The sequence below is a fragment of the Bos indicus genome, chromosome 6 (genome assembly GCF_029378745.1).
Source record: "Bos indicus isolate NIAB-ARS_2022 breed Sahiwal x Tharparkar chromosome 6, NIAB-ARS_B.indTharparkar_mat_pri_1.0, whole genome shotgun sequence".
Classification (NCBI taxonomy): Eukaryota; Metazoa; Chordata; class Mammalia; order Artiodactyla; family Bovidae; genus Bos; species Bos indicus.
In genome coordinates this window covers 62271138-62293768 of record NC_091765.1, presented here as the reverse complement: position 1 = coordinate 62293768, position 22631 = coordinate 62271138, and the positions used below count along the sequence as shown (strand labels likewise).

At 39.5% G+C, this 22631-nt stretch overlaps 1 long non-coding RNA gene across 1 annotated transcript in view; it reads right to left on the bottom strand.

The window, feature by feature from the left end:
* Positions 1 to 2281: 2281 nt before the first annotated feature.
* Positions 2282 to 22631, bottom strand: part of LOC139183628 (uncharacterized) — a 102451-nt gene continuing 82101 nt past the window's right edge. The window contains exon 3 of the long non-coding RNA XR_011567179.1: positions 2282 to 4602. This is a non-coding gene — a long non-coding RNA (uncharacterized lncRNA). The remainder of the gene's footprint in view (positions 4603 to 22631) is intronic.

Sequence of the window (22631 nt, the reverse complement as noted above, 5' to 3'; positions counted from 1 at the left end):
CAAATTAGACTGTGACAATTGTATAATTCTGCAAATATACTATAAAGGATTGAATTGTATGTTTAAATGGGTGAATGGCATGAAATATAAATGATATTAAATAAAGCTTCTTTTAAAAAGTAAAGATTAAGTGACTTGTTCAAAATTACATGAATAATTAGTGCAACCAGAACTATAATCTACTTTCTCAACAGGTACAATTATTTCTTCTTACTTTGCTGTTGTCTTGTGTGCAACAGTTGGATTTTTCACTCCTTTATTTTCTGAAATTCTTCATTGCTTTTTTGCCATTTTCATATTTTTATTTAGTTGTCTTTCTCCACCCCCCTGCCATTTCTTAACTTCCTCAAGAACTCTCATGCTGTCCTTTCCAGCTGTTAAATGACCTACATTTTAATGATCACGACTCAATTTCTTATTTGGCTGCACATCAGGATGACTTCTCATGCTATTAATCTATTTCTTTCACAAAAGGGACATTTGGGACCAAGCATGTGAAACTTCCTGGGAGGACTTTGTAGAAGAAGATGACTTTAGCAAAATGTGACCAGCAGGTGGGAAACCACGGAACAAAAGAATGACTCTGTTGCTGGAATCTCATTACATTCATAGAAATGAGAGACCAGCAAGCGTTGTTTAATCTGATCCTCCTACCCAGGAGATTGACTTACAGCTGGTGTGTGAGAAATGCCATTTTCCAGATGACTTCCTCTCCTGTTACAAGTCTGGCTATGGCCCCTGCAAAGTGCTGGATCTTCTCCATCCTTGGGTGTTTGAGACACTTATCTTGTCTTTCCCCTCTGTGCTGGCTCTTTCCACTCATCTTTTTTTAATTTTAAGTGTTCTACTCTAGGAAGATTAATTCTTCTCTATTGAGTTCCATGTCTTTATGAATATATGTGCAGCCATGGTGATAATTTCAACTGGGACTGAAAGAAGGCATAAGGTAAATGGTGGCTCACACTGGTTAAGAAAAGCACAAGGTAATGCATTTTCTCTCTCTGCAGGGCATGACTGGATCCCTTCCTCAAACTGAAGAAATAAAAAATGGACATCTCCTCATCTATCACTGTCAGTCTCTAGAAATATGATTAGAGGTAATTAGCAGGTGACGTTTGTTCTTTTTTTCCAAGTGAAAATGTCCAGTGTGAATCTTTTGCTGGTTTAAACTGTAAAACAGATAGGTTTTCTTCCATTTTTAAAAACATTTTCTGGTGGCTTTAAGCTGTTTTTATTCACTAACTGCCCACAGTTATTATTCACTTTCCTTTAATCCCAAATTATTTGAGGGACTCGTGAAACTTTTATGGGAAAATAGGAGAATATTGGTAAGTTCATGTCGTTCAACCTATAGTACAACTTGTAAATTGTGGAGTGAAGAGGGAAAAAAAGAAGACAACAGAAGAATGTTCTAGGTATAGATATAGTAGGAATAATGGCCCAAAGTGGTGTCTTGATGTTACATTGTCATATTTCACAGAGTTAAAAGAGAAGGATTTTCATCTGTCTCCCTTCTTTCTTGCTAACAGAAGTGCAATGTGTTTTGAGTTGACAGTGTGCCCAGCCGCAAGAACTGAATCATGTCTCATCAATCATGACTTTAATGTCTCTTTTTGATTCCTTCCTATTTGGGATACTCGTGTGCCATAATGATGCTTAGAACTTCAGCAGCCATCTTTCCACCATAATGCAATAAGGAGGATAAAATTTAAATGTGCTTAATACCTGAAACAAAATGGAGTCTTTGATGACATCACTGCACTGATGAACTAGATGCCCTGCCTCCTCCAGACCCTATATAATATAAGGAAGAAAAGTGTCTCAAATGCTCAGTTGGTTGTTTATTAATTGCAGACATACACATCATAACTGAAACAGGGTCAGAGCATTTTCATACCATCAAGAATTTAAAGGATACTAAGAAATTATAGTGATAATTTAAATTTATAGTAATTATAGTAATAATTTAAAGGATACTAAGAATTATAGAGATTATAAGAAAATTTAGGCTTTTGATCAGGCTTAGATAACATAAGCCTTCCATCAAGGTCAACTGATTTCTCAGAGTTGTGTCTTTTCTCTTTTATGCCCTTCTGGATGGCATGACTGAGATGAAAGGCATAGTTATAGATAAGCAATGGATACAGCGCTGGGTCCTCTCTGAATCTTGAGGTATCATTCACAACAAGGACCACTGAGAGCTTATGGCGAGCAGTGTCTGGATTCCTGATCTCTGAAGAAGAGAATTTAGCTTTGGGAACAGAGACGAGGCTTCAACCACTCAGAGCTTCACTACAGTTTTATTACAGTGAAAAAGGGATAGAAAAGCTTCTGACATAAACATCATAAGCATCAGAGAGTGCCCCACTGGCTAGTCTTATCAAGGCCTTATATACTTTTTCAATGGGTTACTAACAATAGAAAGGTCTTACCAAACCCACTCCCACAACATATATCTTAATATAACAGGATTAGTCAGAAGGTTCTTGTTAAGAAGGAGAAACATGTCCTCAAGCAAGATACATTGTTGGTATACAATCATTAATACAGAGCTTACAGAAAAACATACCCTTAAACAAGATAAATTGCTTTGTTGTGTAATCATTAGCTCTGTGCTTAAAGAAAGTTCAGTTCAGTTCAGTTGCTCAGTCGTGTCCGACTCCTTGTGACCCCATGAATCGCAGCATGCCAGGCCTCCCTGTCCATCATCAACTCCCGGAGTTCACTCAGACTCATGTCCATCGACTCAGTGATGCCATCCAGCCATCTCATCCTCTGTCATCCCCTTCTCCTCCTGCCCCCAATCCCTCCCAGCATCAGAGTCTTTTCCAATGAGGCAACTCTTCGCATGAGGTGGCCAAAGTACTGGAGTTTCAGCTTTAGCATCAGTCCTTCGAATGAATATTCAGGACTGATTTCCCTTAGGATGGACTGGATGGATCTCTCAAGAGTCTTCTCTCAAGAGTCTTCTCTTGAGTCTCTCAAGGGACTCTCAAGAGTCTTCTCCAACACCACAGTTCAAAAGCATCAATTTTTGGCACTCAGCTTTCTTTATAGTCCAACTCTCACATCCATACATGACTACTGGAAAAACCATAGCCTTGACAAGATGGACCTTTGTTGACAAAGTAATGTCTCAGCTTTTTAATATACTGTTTAGGTTGGTCATAACTTTTCTTCCAAGGAGTAAGAGTCTTTTATTTTCATAGTTGCAGTCACCATCTGCAGTGATTTTGGAGCCCCCAAAAATAAAGTCAGCCACTATTTCCACTGTTTCCCCATCTATTTCCCATGAAGTGATGGAACCAGATGCCATGATCTTAGTTTTCTGAATGTTGAGTTTAAGCCAACCTTTTCACTCTCCTCTTTCACTTTCATCTAGAGTCTCTTTAGTTCTTCACTTTCTGCCATAAGGGTGGTGTCATCTGCATATCTGAGGTTATTGATATTTCTCCCAGCAATCTTGATTCCAACTTGTGCTTCATCCAGCCCAGTGTTTCTCATGATGTACTCTGCATATAAGTTAAATAAGCAGGATGACAATATACAGCCTTGACGTACTCATTCCCAATTTGGAACCAGTCTGTTGTTCCATGTCCAGTTCTAACTGTTGTTTCCTGACCTGCATACAGATTTCTCAAGAGGCAGGAAACGTGGTCTGGATTTCCCATCCCTTTAAGAATTTTTCCACAGTTTGTTGTGATCAACACAGTCAAAGGCTTTGGCATAGTCAATAAAACAGAAATAGATGTTTTTCTGGAACTCTTGCTTTTTCAATGATCCAGCAGATGTTGGCAATTTGATTTCTGGTTCCTCTGCCTTTAAAACCAGTTTGAACATCTGGAAGTTCACAGTTCAAGTACTGTTGAAGCCTCACTTGAAGAATTTGGGGCACTACTTTACTAGCATGTGAGAAGGCAATTGCACCCCACTCCAGTGCTCTTGCCTGGAAAATCCCATGGATGGAGGAGCCTGGTGGGCTGCAGTCCATGGGGTCGCTAAGAGTCGGACACAACTGAGCGACTTCACTTTCACTTTTCACTTTCATGTATTGGAGAAGGAAATGGCAACCCACCCACTCCAGTGTTCTTGCCTGGAGAATCCCAGGGCAAGGGAAGCCTGGTGGGCTGCCGTCTATGGGGTTGCACAGAGTCGGACACGACTGAAGTGACTTAGCAGCAGCAGCAGCAAGATGAGTCCAATTGTGCAGTAGTTTGAGCATTCTTTGGCACTGACTTTCTTTGGAACTGGAATGAAAACTGACCATTTCCAGTCCTGTGGCCACTGCTGAGTTTTCCAAATATGCTGGCATATTGAGTGCAGCACTTTCACAGCATCATCTTTCAGGATTTGAAATAGCTCAACTGGAATCCCATTACCTCCACCAGCTTTGTTCATAGTGATGCTTCCTAAGGCCCACTTGACTTCGCATTCCAGGATGTCTGGCTCTAGGTCAGTGATCATACCATCGTGATTATCTGGGTCATGAAGATCTTCTCGTATAATCCTTCTGTGTATTCTTGCCACCTCTTCTTAACGTCTGCTCTGTTAGGTCCATACCATTTCTGTCCTTTTTTGAGCCCACCTTTGCATGAAATATACCTAAAAGATATACAGACATATGAAAAAGATACATGAAATATACCTAGAAAATATACCTAAGTATCTAAAAGCAGAGGGCACATTACATATGTAAAAACAAATCCTGGTTACAGAACAGACATGGAGCCTAGGAATGTATCAGTTCAGTTCAGTCGCTTAGTCGTGTCCAACTCTTTGTGACCCCATGAATCACAGCATGCCAGGCCTCCCTGTCCATCACCAACTCCCAGAGTTCACTCAGACTCATGTCCATCGAGTCAGTGATGCCATCCAGCCATCTCATCCTCTGTCGTCCCCTTCTCCTCCTGCCCCCAATCCCTCCCAGCATCAGAGTCTTTTCTAATGAGTCAACTCTTTGCATGAGGTGACCAAAGTACTGGAGTTTCAGCTTTAGCATCATTCCTTCCAAAGAAATCCCAGGGCTTATCTCCTTCAGAATGGACTGGTTGGATCTCCTTGCAGTCCAAGGGACTCTGAAGAGTCTTCTCCAACACCACAGTTCAAAAGCATCAATAGCCATGCTAAATAAAATGCATCCTATTCACTTTTTCCCTCCCCCAGCCATACCCTCAGCCACACACTTTTACTCAATAATGAAAATAAATAGTATTTAAAAAGTATCAATACATTGAATACAGTCTTTATACATGTCTTGCTTTCTTGAGTAGGGAGTTTATAAAAGAAATACAATGATTATGGCCTTTTATCATTTTTCAATTAACACTTTGATCTGTAGGTTTCTTAGGAAGAGAAATATGGTCTGTTAGAATCATTAGCTGGATAATGTTAAGCTTATAGTCATGCAGGTAGCAGTTACTGAGCACCTATAATGTATCAGGGGTTGTATTAAGTATTGAAATGTCAAGGTGGAAGATGTGATTCCCACCATCAGTTTCCCATAGATGATGAAGAAACCCAGTTTTGTACCCCCAAAATTGCATCACATTGTGACAAGGTGCTATAAAAAAGGTTTTGGGGACAGAGAAGAAAGATGCAAGATTCAGATGGGGGTACCTGGGAAGGCTTGGGATGGTAGAAACTTGAACTGAATCCTGAAGGACTAAATGGAACTTTCTAGATGAGGAGAGAAGGATGTTTAACAGTAGGTGGAACTGGATGTGCAAAAACTTCAAGGCAATAGAGAAGCAAGCAGTTAATTATGGCAGGCTCAGTGAAGGATCCACGGAAGGAAGAAGCAGCAGATGGGAAGGGAGGGACTTTGTGGCTGTATGAAAATTCAACCCCAAAGGAGATAAGAAGACCTTGGAGGATTTTAGGCAAGGAAGGAAGTGCTCATTTTGGCACCTTAGGATGAAATGAGTTAAAATGAAGAGAGTCGGGCAGTAGAAGGAAAATAATCCCAACAAAAAATTACAAGAGTGGCACTGGGTACAAATCAAGAAATTTCAAGAGAGAGTCTGAAGGATTTGGTGATCAATTGAATATAAGAGTAACAGCAGCATGGAGGGTTTGAGGATAACTCATTTATTCCTGACAACAAACTGGGATGGATAACATAACATCTGTTATGGATATCATAACATCTGTTATGATATATAATAAAAATGAACTTTGTGTGTAGGGGGAGATGGTAACATAGAATTTCACAGTGTCGAGTTTGAGATGCTTGTAGATCAGAAGTTCCTAAGATTTCAGATCTCACATGCCATCAAACTCTCCAAATAAATGTGAGAAACCAATTTAAGACTATCAATTTTTCATTTTGTTATATCAGGATATATTTCTTAAAAACTATCCACTAATATCAATATTTCATTTTTACAAAAGGATATTTCAACACCAGAAATTAAGGAGTGAATTTTAATATAAAAGGCAATTTTATCAAATTAAGTACATGACCTCATTTTAAAACTACATTAAAATGTTCCTTTATTTTTCATTTCCTCTTGTACCAACATAATCCTCATCACTGACTTACAACATATCACAAATTGGCACTTAAAACAACTGAAATAGATTGTGCATACAGAGATTTAGGGAAAGTGGAGAGTGAAAAAGTTGGCTTAAAGCTCAACATTCAGAAAACGAAGATCATGGCATCCGGTCCCACCACTTCATGGGAAATAGATGGGGAAACAGTGGAAACAGTGAGACTCTATTTTTTTGGGCTCCAAAATCACTGCAGATGGTAACTGCAGCCATGAAATTAAAAGACGCTTACTCCTTGGAAGGAAAGTTATGACCAACCTAGATAGCATATTCAAAAGCAGAGACACTACTTTGCCAACAAAGGTTCATCTAGTCAAGGCTATGGTTTTTCCTGTGGTCATGTACGGATGTGAGAGTTGGACTGTGAAGAAGACTGAGCGCCGAAGAATTGATGCTTTTGAACTGTGGTGTTGGAGAAGACTCTTGAAAGTCTCTTGGATTACAAGGAGATCCAACCAGTCCATTCTGAAGGAGATCAGCCCTGGGATTTCTTTGGAAGGAATGATGCTAAAGCTGAAACTCTAGTACTTTGGCCACCTCATGCGAAGAGTTGACTCATTGGAAAAGACTCTGATGCTGGGAGGGATTGGGGGCAGGAGGAGAAGGGGACGACAGAGGATGAGATGGCTGGATGGCATCACCGACTCCATGGACATGAGTTTGAATGAACTCTGGGAGTTGGTGATGGACAGGGAGGCCTGGCGTGCTGCGATTCATGGGGTCGCAAAGAGTCGGACACGACTGAGGGACAAACTGAACTGAAGAGAAGCGTTAGTTGAAGATCTGGACTCATAAGCCTCTTATTTTGAGTTGACAAAATAGATAATCATAAATGCTATTTATTCACTACCTCTCTATGTCAAGCACTATTGTAAGGGCTTTACATTATTTTTCATTTCAGAATCACAATTCTGAAAAGTAAGGGAGGGTATTTGATTTTTATAGTTGAAGAAATTGAGACTGAAGGCTTTAAGTTGCTCAAGACTGCAAAGCAGAAAGTGTCAGAGTTAATATCCAAGGTTTCTCTAACTTGAAGCTCTATATTTTTAAGTGTGATGTGATACTGCTACCCTGGAAAGAATATATACAATGAGAAGGTCATCAAGGATGTCATCAAGTAGGGAGCTCTAAGGAATACTGACACTTAAGCTGATGCTCCAGAAGGAAAGAGCCTAGGAAAGGAAAAAAAATAAGATCATATAAAACAAAGGAGTGGAGAATTCCAAAAGAAATGTGTTGTCAAAAATTCCAAATGTCATGGAGAAGCAAAGTGAAAGTGTCAGTGGCTCAGTCATGTCTGACTCTTTGTGACCCCATGGACTATAGCCCGCCAGTCTCCTCTGTCCATGGGATTCTCCAGGCAAGAATATTGGATTGGGTTGCCATTTTCTTCTCCAGGGGATCTTCCTAGTCCAGGGATTGAACCTGCATCTCCTGCGTTGGCAGACAGATTCTTTACCGTTAGCACCACCTAGGCAGCCCACTAGAATCAGTAGCTGACTAGAACTCTAACTCTTTTCACAAGTCTGGAACCATCCTGGATCTCCTTTTTTGTTACTGGCTCATTGTAAGGGACTTAATCTGGATCACTTGAGCTGTTAGATTAACTACCATTTGAAGTTTTGACCTTGGTACTTGATCAGTATCATATCAAACCATACTCAAATTTATATCTATTACACAGGATTAGTGCCTCGAATAGAAATATTTTTTTAACAATGTAATTTGTAATTTAGGAACTTTGGATGTAGAATACATTTGCTGCAACCTTATAGCCTGTTATAAAATTTTAATTATAAAGGGCTTCCCTGATAGCTCAGTTGGTAAAAAAAAAACCTGCCTGCAATGCAGGAGACCAAAGCTGCTTCTAATAGGCACAAAGACTTGAAATGCAATTTCAACGTACTATCATTAGGAGGCACTGACACATTGATGTCAGATCAGATCAGATCAGTCACTCAGTCTTGTCCGACTCTTTGCGACCCCATGAATCGCAGCACGCCAGGCCTCCCTGTCCATCACCAACTCCCGGAGTTCACTCAGACTCACGTCCATCGAGTCAGTGATGCCATCCAGCCATCTCATCCTCTGCGTCCCCTTCTCCTCTTGCCCCCAATCCCTCCCAGCATCAGAGTCTTTTCCAATGAGTCAACTCTTTGCATGAGGTGGCCAGAGTACTGGAGTTTCAGCTTTAGCATCATTCCTTCCAAAGAAATCCCAGGGCTGATCTCCTTCAGAATGGACTGGTTGGATCTCCTTGCAGTCCAAGGGACTCTCAAGAGTCTTCTCCAACACCACAGTTCAAAAGCATCAATTCTTTGGCGCTCAGCCTTCTTCACAGTCCAACTCTCACATTGATAACAGTGTTTGAATAATTAAGCCTATACTTTATATTAGGTCTTCCTTGATAGCTCAGTTGGTAAAGAATGTGCCTGCAATGTGGGAGACCTGGGTTCGATCCCCGGGTTGAGAAGATCCCCTGGAGAAGGGAAAGGCTACCCACTCCAGTATTCTAGCCTGGAGAATTCCATGGGCTGTATAGTCCATGGGGTTGCAAGGAGTCGGACACAAGTGAGCGGCTTTTACTTCATACTTTGTATTCAATATAAGTTTAAGACAATCACTTTTATCAAGTCCTAACAGAGATTTCCAATCATGAATTCTTCACCCTTTCAGTGCCTGTCATATATTACTGTCTCTCAGGTCCAAATTCTTTCTTTTTGCCTGCTCTGTGAAAATAGATCTGGGTCCTTTAAATATTTTCCACTGTCAACTGTACAATGTCAAACTTTGTAAGCAGAGATGCTGGAGGGACACTGCAGGGGGAAAGGGTTTTGCATCCTAGTTTTGATGTGCTCACTTGGCAGACTTCTGGGACACATGCCCAGTGTCCAGTTGCTATAGCTCAGGCAGCTTCCAGCACCATGCTCCTGCAGGGTGCCCAGCTCTTCCAAAGCCAGGCTCCTATAGAGTGGCCAGGAGCACAGTGACTGTCACCACCTCTGGACAGTTTTGTTGCATTGCTTTAGGTGATTACCACCTCATGAACAACTTTCCCTGGAGCCCTAGAGAAAGGCAAGTTCCTGAGACCAGATTTCCAGCATATGCCCCCAAGGTAGCATCACAGTGACTGTTCTGACATCCAGAGAGGGCTGTGCCTTCTGCAATAGGTTCCAAATCTCAATCCTAGAATGCGGAGAGGGGAGGACGAGTCGGGGCTCTTCCTTGCATGCTCTTCTCAGCCCTATGGGTAAGGACTGCTCCTTAGACCTATTTTACTGTATTCTTTACAGTTCTCTTAGCAGTGATGGAAGCATTGCTCCAATCTCCTACAATATAGTTCATGATTCTCTATATTAAACTTTCTGTGTTCAAGTTACTATGTGATTTTTCTTTCCTGATATGACCCATACTGATAAATTCCATTTACACTCCCCTTTATTAAAATAACTAAAGTAATTAAATGGGCTTCCTAGGTGGCGCTAGTGGGAAAGAATCTGCCTACCAATGCAGGAGACACAGGTTCAATCCTTGGGTTGGGAAGATCCCCTGGAAGAGGAAATGGCAACCCACTCCAGTATTTTTGCCTGGAGAATTCCATACAGAGGAGCCTGGCAGGCTACAGTCCATTGGGCCCCAAAGAGTCAGACATCACTTTAGTGACTGAGCACAAAAGTAATTAAAAATAATAGTAACTCGATAAATTTCAAAGATAACATCACAACTTTTAAAGAAATAAATAATTCAAATAATACCTTTCCCACTACATAGTAACTTTACCAGTTCACCATGTTTCCCAAGAGGAAAGCAAACACCCTTTCTATGAATTTTCCTTAAGCCTTAAATTTCCTAGACGTTAAAGGAGGAAAGAGGAAGACGACTGAAAGAATCTGATTGAGAGCCTATCACATCCTAGAAATCTATGTAACTCATCTGCCTTAATTCCCAAAGAAAAAAACTATTATTATTCCAGTTTATCTATGAAGAAACTGAGGCCAAGAGAGGTTAAATAACTCACTGAAGATCATGTACCCAGTAAATGGTAACAGAAGATTCAAAGGCAGGTACAGCTGATCCTGAACTTCTTATACTTCCCCACAGATAATTTTTTGTGTGGCTGTGTCTCTTCTCTCTGAATCAGATACAGAGGGAAGCTCACTGTGACCGAACTGTCAGTTTATGTTTTCACAACCTGCATGCCCTCAAAACACAGCTTCTTTTCTTTGCATGCTTCAGAAGAAGAAAAAAGTAGCAACTACCTAGAAAGCATGCAATAACAGAAAAAGCTGTCATGTACATTTCCCTTCAGTCAAAAAATAAACATTTCTAATAACATAAGAGGTGTGAAATTGTAAACTGTTCTTTTTCCAATCAAAACAGGCTACTTAGGTGGCAATGATAATTAAACTTTGGCAACTTTAGCCCTAGACATATTGGTTTATATTATATCAAATTTAGCACATTTTTCAAGTGTTGAAAGAAAGAAAAAAAAAAAAAAAAACTGTCAGCCCTAAATTCTATCCTTCACCAAAATATCCTTCAGGTATGAAGAGGAAAAAAAGACATTCTCAGACGAAGGAAAACTAAGAGAATCTGTTCCCAGTAGACCTAACCTTAAAGAATGTCTTAAAGAAATTCTTCAAACAGAAAGGAAATGACTTCAGAATGGTAGAAATAATAATGCAGTAGGCAAAAAAAAAAAAAAAAAGCAAGGAAAGGGTAAATTTAATAGACTATCCGTCATCTCATGGATTCTAAATCATGTGTGATGGTTGAGGCATCAACTATAATACCAACTCATGGAGTGCTCCATGTGTGTAGAGGAAAGTAATTTTTTAATGGGAAAAGTTAAGGGACTTATTTGAATGGAAACAAGAGTCCTATACTCCACTTGAAGTGGTAAAATGTTTCCCATAGATTACCACTGCATTTATACACATTCATTGTAAGACCTAAAGCAACCACTAAGAAAATGGTACATTTAAAAATAGTTCAAGGAAGACAAAGAAGGACCCCTTTATCACATATTAAGGTCTACTGTAGAGAATCAACTTTAGAAGAGGTGTCCAACACCCAAGAGGACAAGATGTTTCAGTCACCCAGCCTCAGTCTTTAGCATCTCTGGCACTTGAATAGAATAACCATGAACCAGAATGACCATAAAGACTGTCACACTTTTACAGCATCATCTTTTAGGTTTTGAAATAGCTCAACTGGAATTCTATCACCTCTACTAGCTTTGTTCACAGTGATGCTTCCTAAGGCCCACTTGACTTAGTATTCCAGGATGCCTGGTTCTAGGTGAGTGATCACACCATCATGGTTATCTGGGTCCACTGGACTGGAAAAATTTCATTCCAACCCCAAAGAAAGGCAATGCCAAAGAATGTTCAAACTACCACACAATTGCACTCATCTCACACACTAACAAAGTAATGCTCAAAATTCTCCAAGCCAGGCTGAAATAGTACATGAACAGAGAACTTCCAGATGTTCAAGCTGGATTTAGAAAAGGCAGAAGAACCAGAGATCAAATTGCCAACATCTGCTGGATTATCAAAAAAGCAAGAAAATTCCAGAAAAATACCTACTTCTGCTTTATTGACTATGCCAAAGCCTTTGACTGTGTGGATCACAACAAGCCGTGGAAAACTCTTACAGAGATGAAAATAACAGACCACCTTTCCTGCCTCCTGAGAAATCTGTATGCAGGTCAGGAAGTAACAGTTAGAACTGGACATGGAACAACAGACTGGTTCCAAATCAGGAAAGGGGTATGTCACCCTGCTTATTTAACTTATATGCAGTGTATATCATGCAAAATGCTGGGCTGGATGAAGCACAAGCTGGAATCAAGATTGCCAGGAGAAACATCAATAATCTCAGATATGCAGATGACACCACCCTTACGGCAGAAAGTGAAGAGGGACTAAAGAGCCTCTAGATGAAAGTGAAAGAGGAGAGTTAAAAAGTTCGCTTAAAACTCAACATTCAAAATACTAAGATCATGGCATCTGGTCCCATCACTTCAAGGCACATAGATGGGGAAACAGTAGAAATGTAAGAGACTTTATTTTCTTGGGCTCCAAAATAACTGCAGATGGTGACTGCAGCCATGAAATTAACTCAGATGACCATTATATCTACTACTGCGGGCAGGAATCCCTCAGAAGAAATGGAGTAGCCATCATGGTCAACAAGAGAGTCCGAAATGCAGTACTTGGATGCAATCTCAAAAACGACAGAATGATCTCTGTTCATTTCCAAGGCAAACCATTCAATATCACAGTAATCCAAGTCTATGCCCCAACCAGTAATGCTGAAGAAGCTGAAGTTGAATGGTTCTATGAAGACCTACGAGACCTTTTAGAACTAACACTCAAAAAAGATTTTCATTATAGGGGACTGGAATGCAAAAGGAGAAAGTCAAGAAACACCTGGAGGAACAGGCAAATTTGGCCTTGGAATACGGAATGAAGCAGGGCAAAGACTGATACAGTTTTGCCAAGAAAATGCACTGGTCATAACAAACACCCTCTTCCAACAACACAAGAGAAGACTCTATACATGGACATCACCAGATGGTCAACACCGAAATCAGATTGATTATATTATTTGCAGCCAAAGATAGAGAAGCTCTATACAGTGAGCAAAAACAAGACCAGGAGCTGACTGTGGCTCAGATCATGAACTCTTTATTGCCAAATTCAGACTTAAATTGAAGAAACTAGGGAAAACCACTAGACCATTCAGGTATGACCTAAATCAAATCCCTTATGATTATACAGTGGAAGTGAGAAATAGATTTAAGGGCCTAGATCTGATAGATAGAGTGCCTGATGAGCTATGGAATGAGGTTCGTGACATTGTACAGGAGACAGGGATCAAGACCATTCCCATAGAAAAGAAATGCAAAAAAACAAAATGGCTGTCTGGGGAGGCCTTACAAATAGCTGTGAAAAGAAGAGAAGTGAAAAGCAAAGGAGAAAAGGAAAGATATAAACATCTGAATGCAGAGTTCCAAAGAATAGCAAGAAGAGATAAGAAAGCCTTCTTCAGCGATCAGTGCAAAGAAATAGAGGAAAACAACAGAATGGGAAAGACTAGGGATCTCTTCAAGAAAATCAGAGATACCAAAGGAACATTTCATGCAAAGATGGGCTCGATAAAGGACAGAAATGGTATGGACCTAACAGAAGCAGAAGATATTAAGAAGAGATGGCAAGAATACACAGAAGAACTGTACAGAAAAGATCTTCACAACCCAGATAATCACAATGGTGTGATCACTGACCTAGAGCCAGACATCCTGGAATGTGAAGTCAAGTGGGCCTTAGAAAGCATCACTATGAACAAAGCTAGTGGAGGTGATGGAATTCCAGTCAAGCTATTTCAAATCCTGAAATATGATGCCGTGAAAGTGCTGCACTCAATATGCCAGCAAATTTGGAAAACTCAGTAGTGGCCACAGGACTGGAAAAGGTCAGTTTTCATTCCAATCCCAAGGAAAGGCAATGCCAAAGAATGCTCAAACTACTGCACAATTGCACTCATCTCACATGCTAGTAAAGTAATGCTCAAAATTCTCCAAGCCCGGCTTCAGCAATATGTGAACCGTGAACTTCCTGATGTTCAAGCTGGTTTTAGAAAAGGCAGAGGAACCAGAGATCAAATTGCCAACATCTGCTGGATCATTGAAAAAGCAAGAGAGTTCCAGAAAAACATCTATTTCTGCTTTATTGACTATGCCAAAGCCTTTGACAGTGTGGATCACAATAAACTGTGGAAAATTCTGAAAGAGATGGGAATACCGGACCACCTGACCTGCCTCTTGAGAAACCTATACGCAGGTCAGGAAGCAACAGTTAGAACTGGACATGGAACAACAGACTGGTTCCAAATAGGAAAAGGAGTTCGTCAAGGCTGTATATTGTCACCCTGCTTATTTAACTTATATGCAGAGTACATCATGAGAAACGCTGGACTGGAAGAAGCACAACTGGAATCAAGATTGCTGGGAGAAATATCAGTAACCTCAGATATGCAGATGACACCACCCTTATGGCAGAAAGTGAAGAGGAACTAAAAAGCCTCTTGATGAAAGTGAAAGTGGAGAGTGAAAAAGTTGGCTTAAAGCTCAACATTCAGAAAATGAAGATCAAGGCCTCCGGTCCCATCACTTCATGGGAAATAGATGGGGAAACAGTGGAAACAGTGTTAGACTTTATTTTTCTGGACTCCAAAATCACTACAGATGGTGACTGCAGCCATGAAATTAAAAGACGCTTACTCCTTGGAAGGAAAGTTATGACCAACCTAGATAGCATATTCAAAAGCAGAGACATTACTTTGCCAACAAAGTTCCGTCTAGTCAAGGCTATGGTTTTTCCTGTGGTCATGTATGGATGTGAGAATTGGACTATGAAGAAGGCTGAGCGCCGAAGACTTGATGCTTTTAAACTGTGGTGTTGGAGAAGACCCTTGAGAGTCCCTTGGACTGCAAGGAGATCCAACCAGTCCATTCTGAAGGAGATCAGCCTTGGGATTTCTTTGGAAGGAATGATGTTAAAGCTGAAACTCTAGTACTTTGGCCACCTCATGTGAAGAGTTGACTCATTGGAAAAGACTCTGATGCTGGGAGGGATTGGGGGCAGGAGGAGAAGGGGACGACAGAGGATGAGATGGCTGGATGGCATCACTGACTCGATGGACGTGAGTCTGAGTGAACTCCAGAAGTTGGTGATGGACAGGTAGGCCTGGCATGCTGCGATTCATGAGGTCGAAAAGAGTCGGACACGACTGAGTGACTGAACTGAACTGAACTGAGCACTTAAATTACCACTAAATCTTTTCACAAAGTTTTGGTACAGAACATGATGATGCCCTACCTATTGAAATAATGGTTTCTTTTAAAGTTCTTTAGTCTATTTTCCAAGGCCTGTCAAACTTTGACCCTACCCTACCTTCTAAGCTTATCTTTGACTTGTCCTATATGGCCCTGCTGCTGCTGCTGCTGCTAAGTCGCTTCAGTCGTGTCCAACTCTGTGCGACCCCATAGACCGCAACCCACCAGGTTTCCCCATCCCTGGGATTCTATATGGCCCTAGAGACCAACAAAACTGGGCAGTTTACTGTTCCCTTATTGTTCCACATTTCTTTATTTACAGAATAATTTCATCATTAGACTCGAAGAAACTGCTTGGGTTCAAGTTTCTCATCATTATTTGAAGTGAACCTCAAGCATCAGTATCAATTCATCCATAAGTACTTCACTGTATACCTTTAAATACAAGGGCCATTTTTTTCCCCCAAAACACAGCCATGGTGTCATTCATTATCACATCAAAAATATTGAACCATAATTCCTTTCAATAAACATCAAATAAGCAGTCAGTATTCAAATACCCGTGACTGTCTTGTACATTTTTAAATGTTTAGCTTGAATCAGGACTCAAATAAGAATCACACATTGCATTTGACTGTGTTTCTTAAGTTCCTTAAGATTTTTCCATGCCCACCTTTCCCTCTTTGAAATTTGCTTATTAAACAAACAAGATTATTTGTCCAATAAAGTTTTCTACATTCTGGATTTTAATGACTGCTTCCCCATGGTGTCTTTTAACATGTTATTCTGTACCCTATATTTCTTGTAAGCTGGGCTCATAAACTGCTAGTTAAATCTAAAGGCTTGATCTGTTTCAAGGTAAAAATTTTGGCAAGAATATTTTAGAAGTGGTGGTATATACTTCTATCAATAGGTACAATATATAATGTCTAGTAGTTTCTCTTTTTTGTGGTGCTAACAGCTATAACACCAGGGACTTCCCTGCTGGCTCAGACGGTTAAGCATCTGTCTACAATGTGGGAGACCCGGGTTTGATCCCTGGGTCAGGAAGATCCCCTGAAGAAGGAAATGGCAATCCACTCCCTTACTATTGCCTGGAAAATCCCATGGACTGAGAAGCCTGATAGGCTACAGTCCATGGGGTCGCAAAGAGTCGGACACGACTGAGTGACTTCACTTTCACTTTCTTTCACTTCTAACAGCTATAAAGGACAATTTTCTAGATTAAACATATCATTGAGGGTCACAAAATGGTGATATTTGCATCCTATTATTCCTTCTTTGTTTATTGGCTCTGATAATTTTATAGAGAGAAACTTACCCTCATGAACTATTTGACTGCCCTGAGGTGTAGTTCACATAGGAAAAGGTGATTAGATGCTAGGGATAGGATGGGATTGGAGATACGGAGGAAGTTTAAGAGGGAGGGGACATATATATACCTGTGGCTGATTCATACTGATGTATGGCAGAAGCCAGCACAATAGTGTGGGGTAATTATCCTCCAATTAACTTTAAAAAAAAAAAAAAAAAGCTTGAGTCTTTCAATAGAAAGAAAAATTTTAAAGATGATTTTGCAGGCAAGAGCTCTTTTAATTCACTGCCTAATGGAAAGATTTTGTGTGCCTCTTTTCACCTTGAAGCTAGTTATAGGAGCTTTACTGGTACTACTGAAAGAGCTTAGTATGGACACAGTATGGGAAGCCCAGTAGCCTGGAACTCACTCCCACCTGACAGATACAGAGCTAAAGACAAGGTGAGTCTGAGTGAACTCCGGGAGTTGGTGATGGACAGGGAGGCCTGGCGAGCTGCAATTCATGGGGTCGCAAAGAGTCGGACATGACTGAGTGACTGAACTGAACTGAACTGAGCACTTAAATTACCACTAAATCTTTTCACAAAGTTTTGGTACAGAACATGATGATGCCCTACCTACTGAAATAATGGTTTCTTTTAAAGTTCTTTAGTCTATTTTCCAAGGCCTGTCAAACTTTGACCCTACCCTACCTTTCTAAGCTTATCTTTGACTTGTCCTATATGGCCCTGCTGCTGCTGCTGCTGCTAAGTCGCTTCAGTCGTGTCCAACTCTGTGCGACCCCATAGAGGGCAGCCCACCAGGCTCCCCCATCCCTGGGATTCTATATGGCCCTAGAGACCAACAAAACTGGGCAGTTTACTGTTCCCTTATTGTTCCACATTTCTTTATTTACAGAATAATTTCATCATTAGACTCTGGAAGAAACTGCTTGGGTTCAAGTTGGCTGTCGATGACTGAACCCAAGGACTGTGAGGTCTAACTTCACTGCAGAGCTTATCAGGTCAAAGCGTACATCAAGGAGTCCAGTGCATCAGATATGGGTCATGCAAAAAAGAGAGACCCTGAGAAGGTTTATATTATGTCCTATTCAACAAAAACCACTAGGGAGTGCCATGGGAGTTACATATATGGCCTGCTATATTCCTAGCAACTAAGGAGAGAGTCAGAGGAGAGAGCACCACTTACCACAAGAGAACTACCAGTGAGAAGTTCTTAAATATACGATAGGGGTCTCTGAAAATCTCATGAGAGAAAAATTCATCTTTAAATACCTGCTGAACTCAGACAACTCAAAGCTATATTAAGTCATTTTAAGTCCTTCGTTAACAAAACACATTGTTTGTCCATTATGGTTATGGATTTTTTTTCTTTTTATGGATTTTGATCTCTTGGCCATAGATCAAAGTGTTAATTGTGACTGTGGCTGAGAAGTGGGATATTTTTCCTACTGAAATACTACTATCTTTTTTCCAGAAGTTCTCTATTTTTACAAGAACAAAAATTAAGTTATAGGGATTTACTGTTTAGGAAATGAATGAGTAAACTTGTCAAGGCAAATAATGGTCTATTTCTTAACTTATAGACATTTTTGGATTGATTTTCCTAGTTCTCACCCTACTCTGCCCTAAGCTATTTGAAAAGCTGCAGCTAAAATTCATCCTCTACTTTGACTATTTTCTGCCTAGTCATTTTATGCTTCAGCAAAATTCTTGTTGCCTTCCTTAATGGCCTTCTGGGAATGGAAAAGCAACTTCAATAAAAGTTCAATGAATTAAATGATGGTACCAAGCCATTAACAAAACTCTAAGCTTGTCCTATATCCCAGAACATATTACATTAACAAAGCCCCTCTAGCTTTTAACATATTTCTATGTATGCTGCTAAGTCACTTCAGTCATGTCTGACTCTGTGTGACCCCATAGATGGCAGCCCACCAGGCTCCCCCGTCCCTGGGATTCTCCAGGCAAGAACACTGGAGTGGGTTGCATTTCCTTCTCCTCTATGTATATTATTCAATAATCTAACAAACACATGTTTATATTTATCAAATGCTTTTTCTGCATCTACTTAAAGTCATACTTTTTTTCTTTTTTGTCTGTTAATATGGTAAATGCTGACTCGATAGACGTGAGCCTGAGTGAACTCCGGGAGTTAGTGATGGACAGGGAGACCTGGCGTGCTGCGATTCATGGGGTCGCAAAGAGTTGGACACGACTGAGTGACTGAACTGAACTGAACTGATGGTAAATGCTCCAGTTATACTTTCTTATGTTTAGACCTGGGATTACTGGGACAAACTTGATCTGAATAATGAATTATTGTTTAATAACCAAATGTTAGATTGGCTAATATTTAATTTATAATATTGAAACATGACTTAACAAGAAAAATTGGCTTATAATTTTCTTTTATTGCCTTTACGTGATTTTGGAGTGAATACTGCACTAATCTCATTAAATAAGTTGATAGTACTTCTTTACTGGAATAAATTTGAAAGATTAGTTTTCCTTGAAAATTCAGTAGAAATCCCCTTGAACTAAACTGGGGGCTACAAAGTTTTGGTAGGAGGGAGGTATTTTCCCACCATTTTAATGTCTCTACTGCTTATTGACCTATTCAATTCTCTTCATTTGGGCCCTTTATTTATTTTTTTTTTTTCCAAATAGTTAATGACTTCTTACTAGTTATCAAGTAAATATAGTTTATACTATTGATTTTTATTTAAAATATGTTATATCTGTAGTTATTTTTCTTTTTCATTGCATGTTTCTGTTTTCATTTTGTTTTTTTCTTGCTCAGTCTTAGTCTTGTTGATACTTGTACTTCTTTAATTCTTTATTAATTCTTTTATTGTCATTAATTCCTCCTTTCTTTCAGTTTGTTTCTTTGGATTTCCTCTATTACATTCCCAACTTCTTAAATTGAAAGTTGAGCTTATTTACTTTCAAATCCTCTGTATCCTGGTAAATTTATTTGAAATCAAAGGATTGTGTTAGCTACGTCTTAACAAATATAGCATGAGGCTTTATTGTTGTTTGAGTCATAAAACTTCACAACTCCTTCATGATCTCCTTTTTAGCCCAAGGATTGTTAACTAATGTAAAACCTGACATTTAAGATTATGTAAACTATACTTCTTTTCTTCATTAAAATTTCTAGCATTAATCAATTATGGTTAGAGAATGTAGTCCACATGATACTGATTCCATGGAATTATTGAGGCTTCCTTTATGGTCCAGTAAATTTTCCACGTGAGAGAATATTTTGTAAATAATCTGTGTGACCATTTGTATTCTCAGTTGGGTCCATGGTTGAGTTGTATTTTGTGCATATGTGTGTCTGTGTATGTGTATATCTTTGGGGAGACAAAATTCAATCAAGTACACATGACAAGAGGGACTTTGCAGATGTGATTAACTTAAAAATCTTGATGTGGGGTTATCGTCTTAGATTATCCAGGTGCCCACTGTAATCACACAGACATATATAGACACAAACACACATACATACATACATACATCTATGTATATAAAATAGTTCAAGCTTTTCTACTACATTACTCAGTTCTTCTGTGTCTCTAGTGTCTGTCTGTATGATTTATTTGTCAATTTATGAAGAGAGCATGTTAAAATCTCTTGCAACATATGTTGACATATCTATTTTTCTCTACCATTATGCCATTGTTATTTTGTATATTTTGAGGCTGTGTTAAAGCATCTATATAAATGCTGACTATACTTCCTCGCTTTATTATTTTCTTTAACATGCTGCCCTCATAAATTGATCCTAAGTGGCATCTGAGCAGGAAGGGTGTAGCCAGTACTAAGGATTGCAGGGGCAGCACCTCAGAGGCAGTCTGGACCTCTGAACATAGCCAAAGCAACATGGTCCATGCACTGACCTTCACCAAACACCCAGCCAGCCCCTCTTGCTCTAATACTCCTCCCCTCTGCAGCAAGGGTGCTGCGGCTGGGAGAGGAAAGAGCACACACTTCCAGGAACTTGAGCTAGCTGAGGCCAAGTCTCATGGCTTCTGCTACAGCAACACGGGACCTGCTCCTGCCCCTGAGGAGCAGGGACAGTCACTGACTAGTGGGATCTGACCCTAGACACTCCTTCTTCAGCCCCGTCTCCTACCCAGTTGAGAGCTACCAGCACATCCTGACAAAAGGTGTGACTTGTGTTCATATCAAATCCAACTCTTCCACCAAAGCCACTGGGCACACACACTGTATAAGGATACTCCCACAGAAGGACACCCCTTTAAGACCTCCACAGGTAACTGCTGCACTGAATTTCACTGAGACAGACGAAGTTAAGCAAAAAGAGAAGACAGAGGAATGTGCCTCAACTGAAAGAGCAAGAGAAAACCCCTGGGGTGGGGTGCGGGGGTGGGGACAAAGTAACAAAACAGAAGTAAGCAATTTACCAGATAAAGAATGCAAATCATTCATAAGAAGAGTGTTAACTGAATTGGCACAAGGATAGATGAACACAGTGAGAATTTTTAACTAGAAACTAGAAAATATAAAGAGGAACCAAACTGAAGAATATAAAAATGAAATGAAAAGCACACTATAAAAATAATAAATAAATAAACAGTATACTAGGTGATACAGAAGAAAGGCCTTTATGATACATAAAAGACCTGGAAGATAGAATAATGGAAACCTCCCAAACAGAACCACAAAAAAAAATTTTTTTTTTTAATGATAAGAGCTTAAGGGATTCTGAGGCTAACATTAAGCATAGCAACAGCCACATGGCAGGGGTCCAAAGAGAAGAAGAGAGAGAAAATGGGATTGAAAATGTATTTAATGAAATCAAGCTACATGTAACATTTGTTACTTAAAAACATCTTTTCCTTCAACTCTTCTGTTTGTATTCTGTGAGTACTACTATATTCAAATTACTTTAGAGATTCAACATACCCATAAGGAGCAGTAAAAATGAAAAATTTCTCAGAAGAGTTCTGAGAAGAAAAGCAATTTAATGTCTACTAAGCTTTCTTTCAGACAATTTAACCTAGTGAATGACTCCTACTACACAATTAAAGAAGAATTCTTAGGAATCATTTTTTTTCTTTAAATGAATTTCTTACAGTTTGATAGAATATTTATTACTCCAGCTCTACAAAATTAACAAGCATAATTACACACATAGTCTTTCAGAAACCTAAATAATGAGACCCCCAAGAATTACTAAAGAAAGACAAAGAACCAAAAATATATGTGTGAATTAGAACTGTTTGAACCCTGGGTGCAGGATACCAAAGAAGAATAATATGCTTAAAGAAATATAGGAGAAAAATATATATTAGGATTTCCTCCATGCCCTCCCTCCTTTATCTCTCATCACTAGACATAGTTTGTGCCATAAATATTTGCAGTACACATGTTGGCTCAATATTTTTTTATCTAAACCATTTTATTGAAATAATATGACATACAAAAAGCTGTACAAATTATACATATATAATTATGAGTTTGGAAATATGTATATATATCCATGAAACTATCACCATAATCAATGTCATAAATATATCCATCACCTCCATAAGTTTTCTCTCATCTTATCCATCTATCTATTTATATGATCCTAATATAAGATCAAACTACCACACAATTGCACTCATCTCACACGCTAGTAAAGTAATGCTCAAAATTCTCCAAGCCAGGCTTCAGCAATATATGAACCGTGAACTTCCTGATGTTCAAGCTGGTTTTAGAAAAGGCAGAGGAACCAGAGATCAAATTGCCAACATCCGATGGATCATAGAAAAAGCAAGAGAGTTCCAGAAAAACATCTATTTCTGCTTTATTGACTATGCCAAAGCCTTTGACAGTGTGGATCACAATAAACTGTGGGAAATTCTGAAAGAGATGGGAATACCAGACCACCTGACTTGCCTCTTGA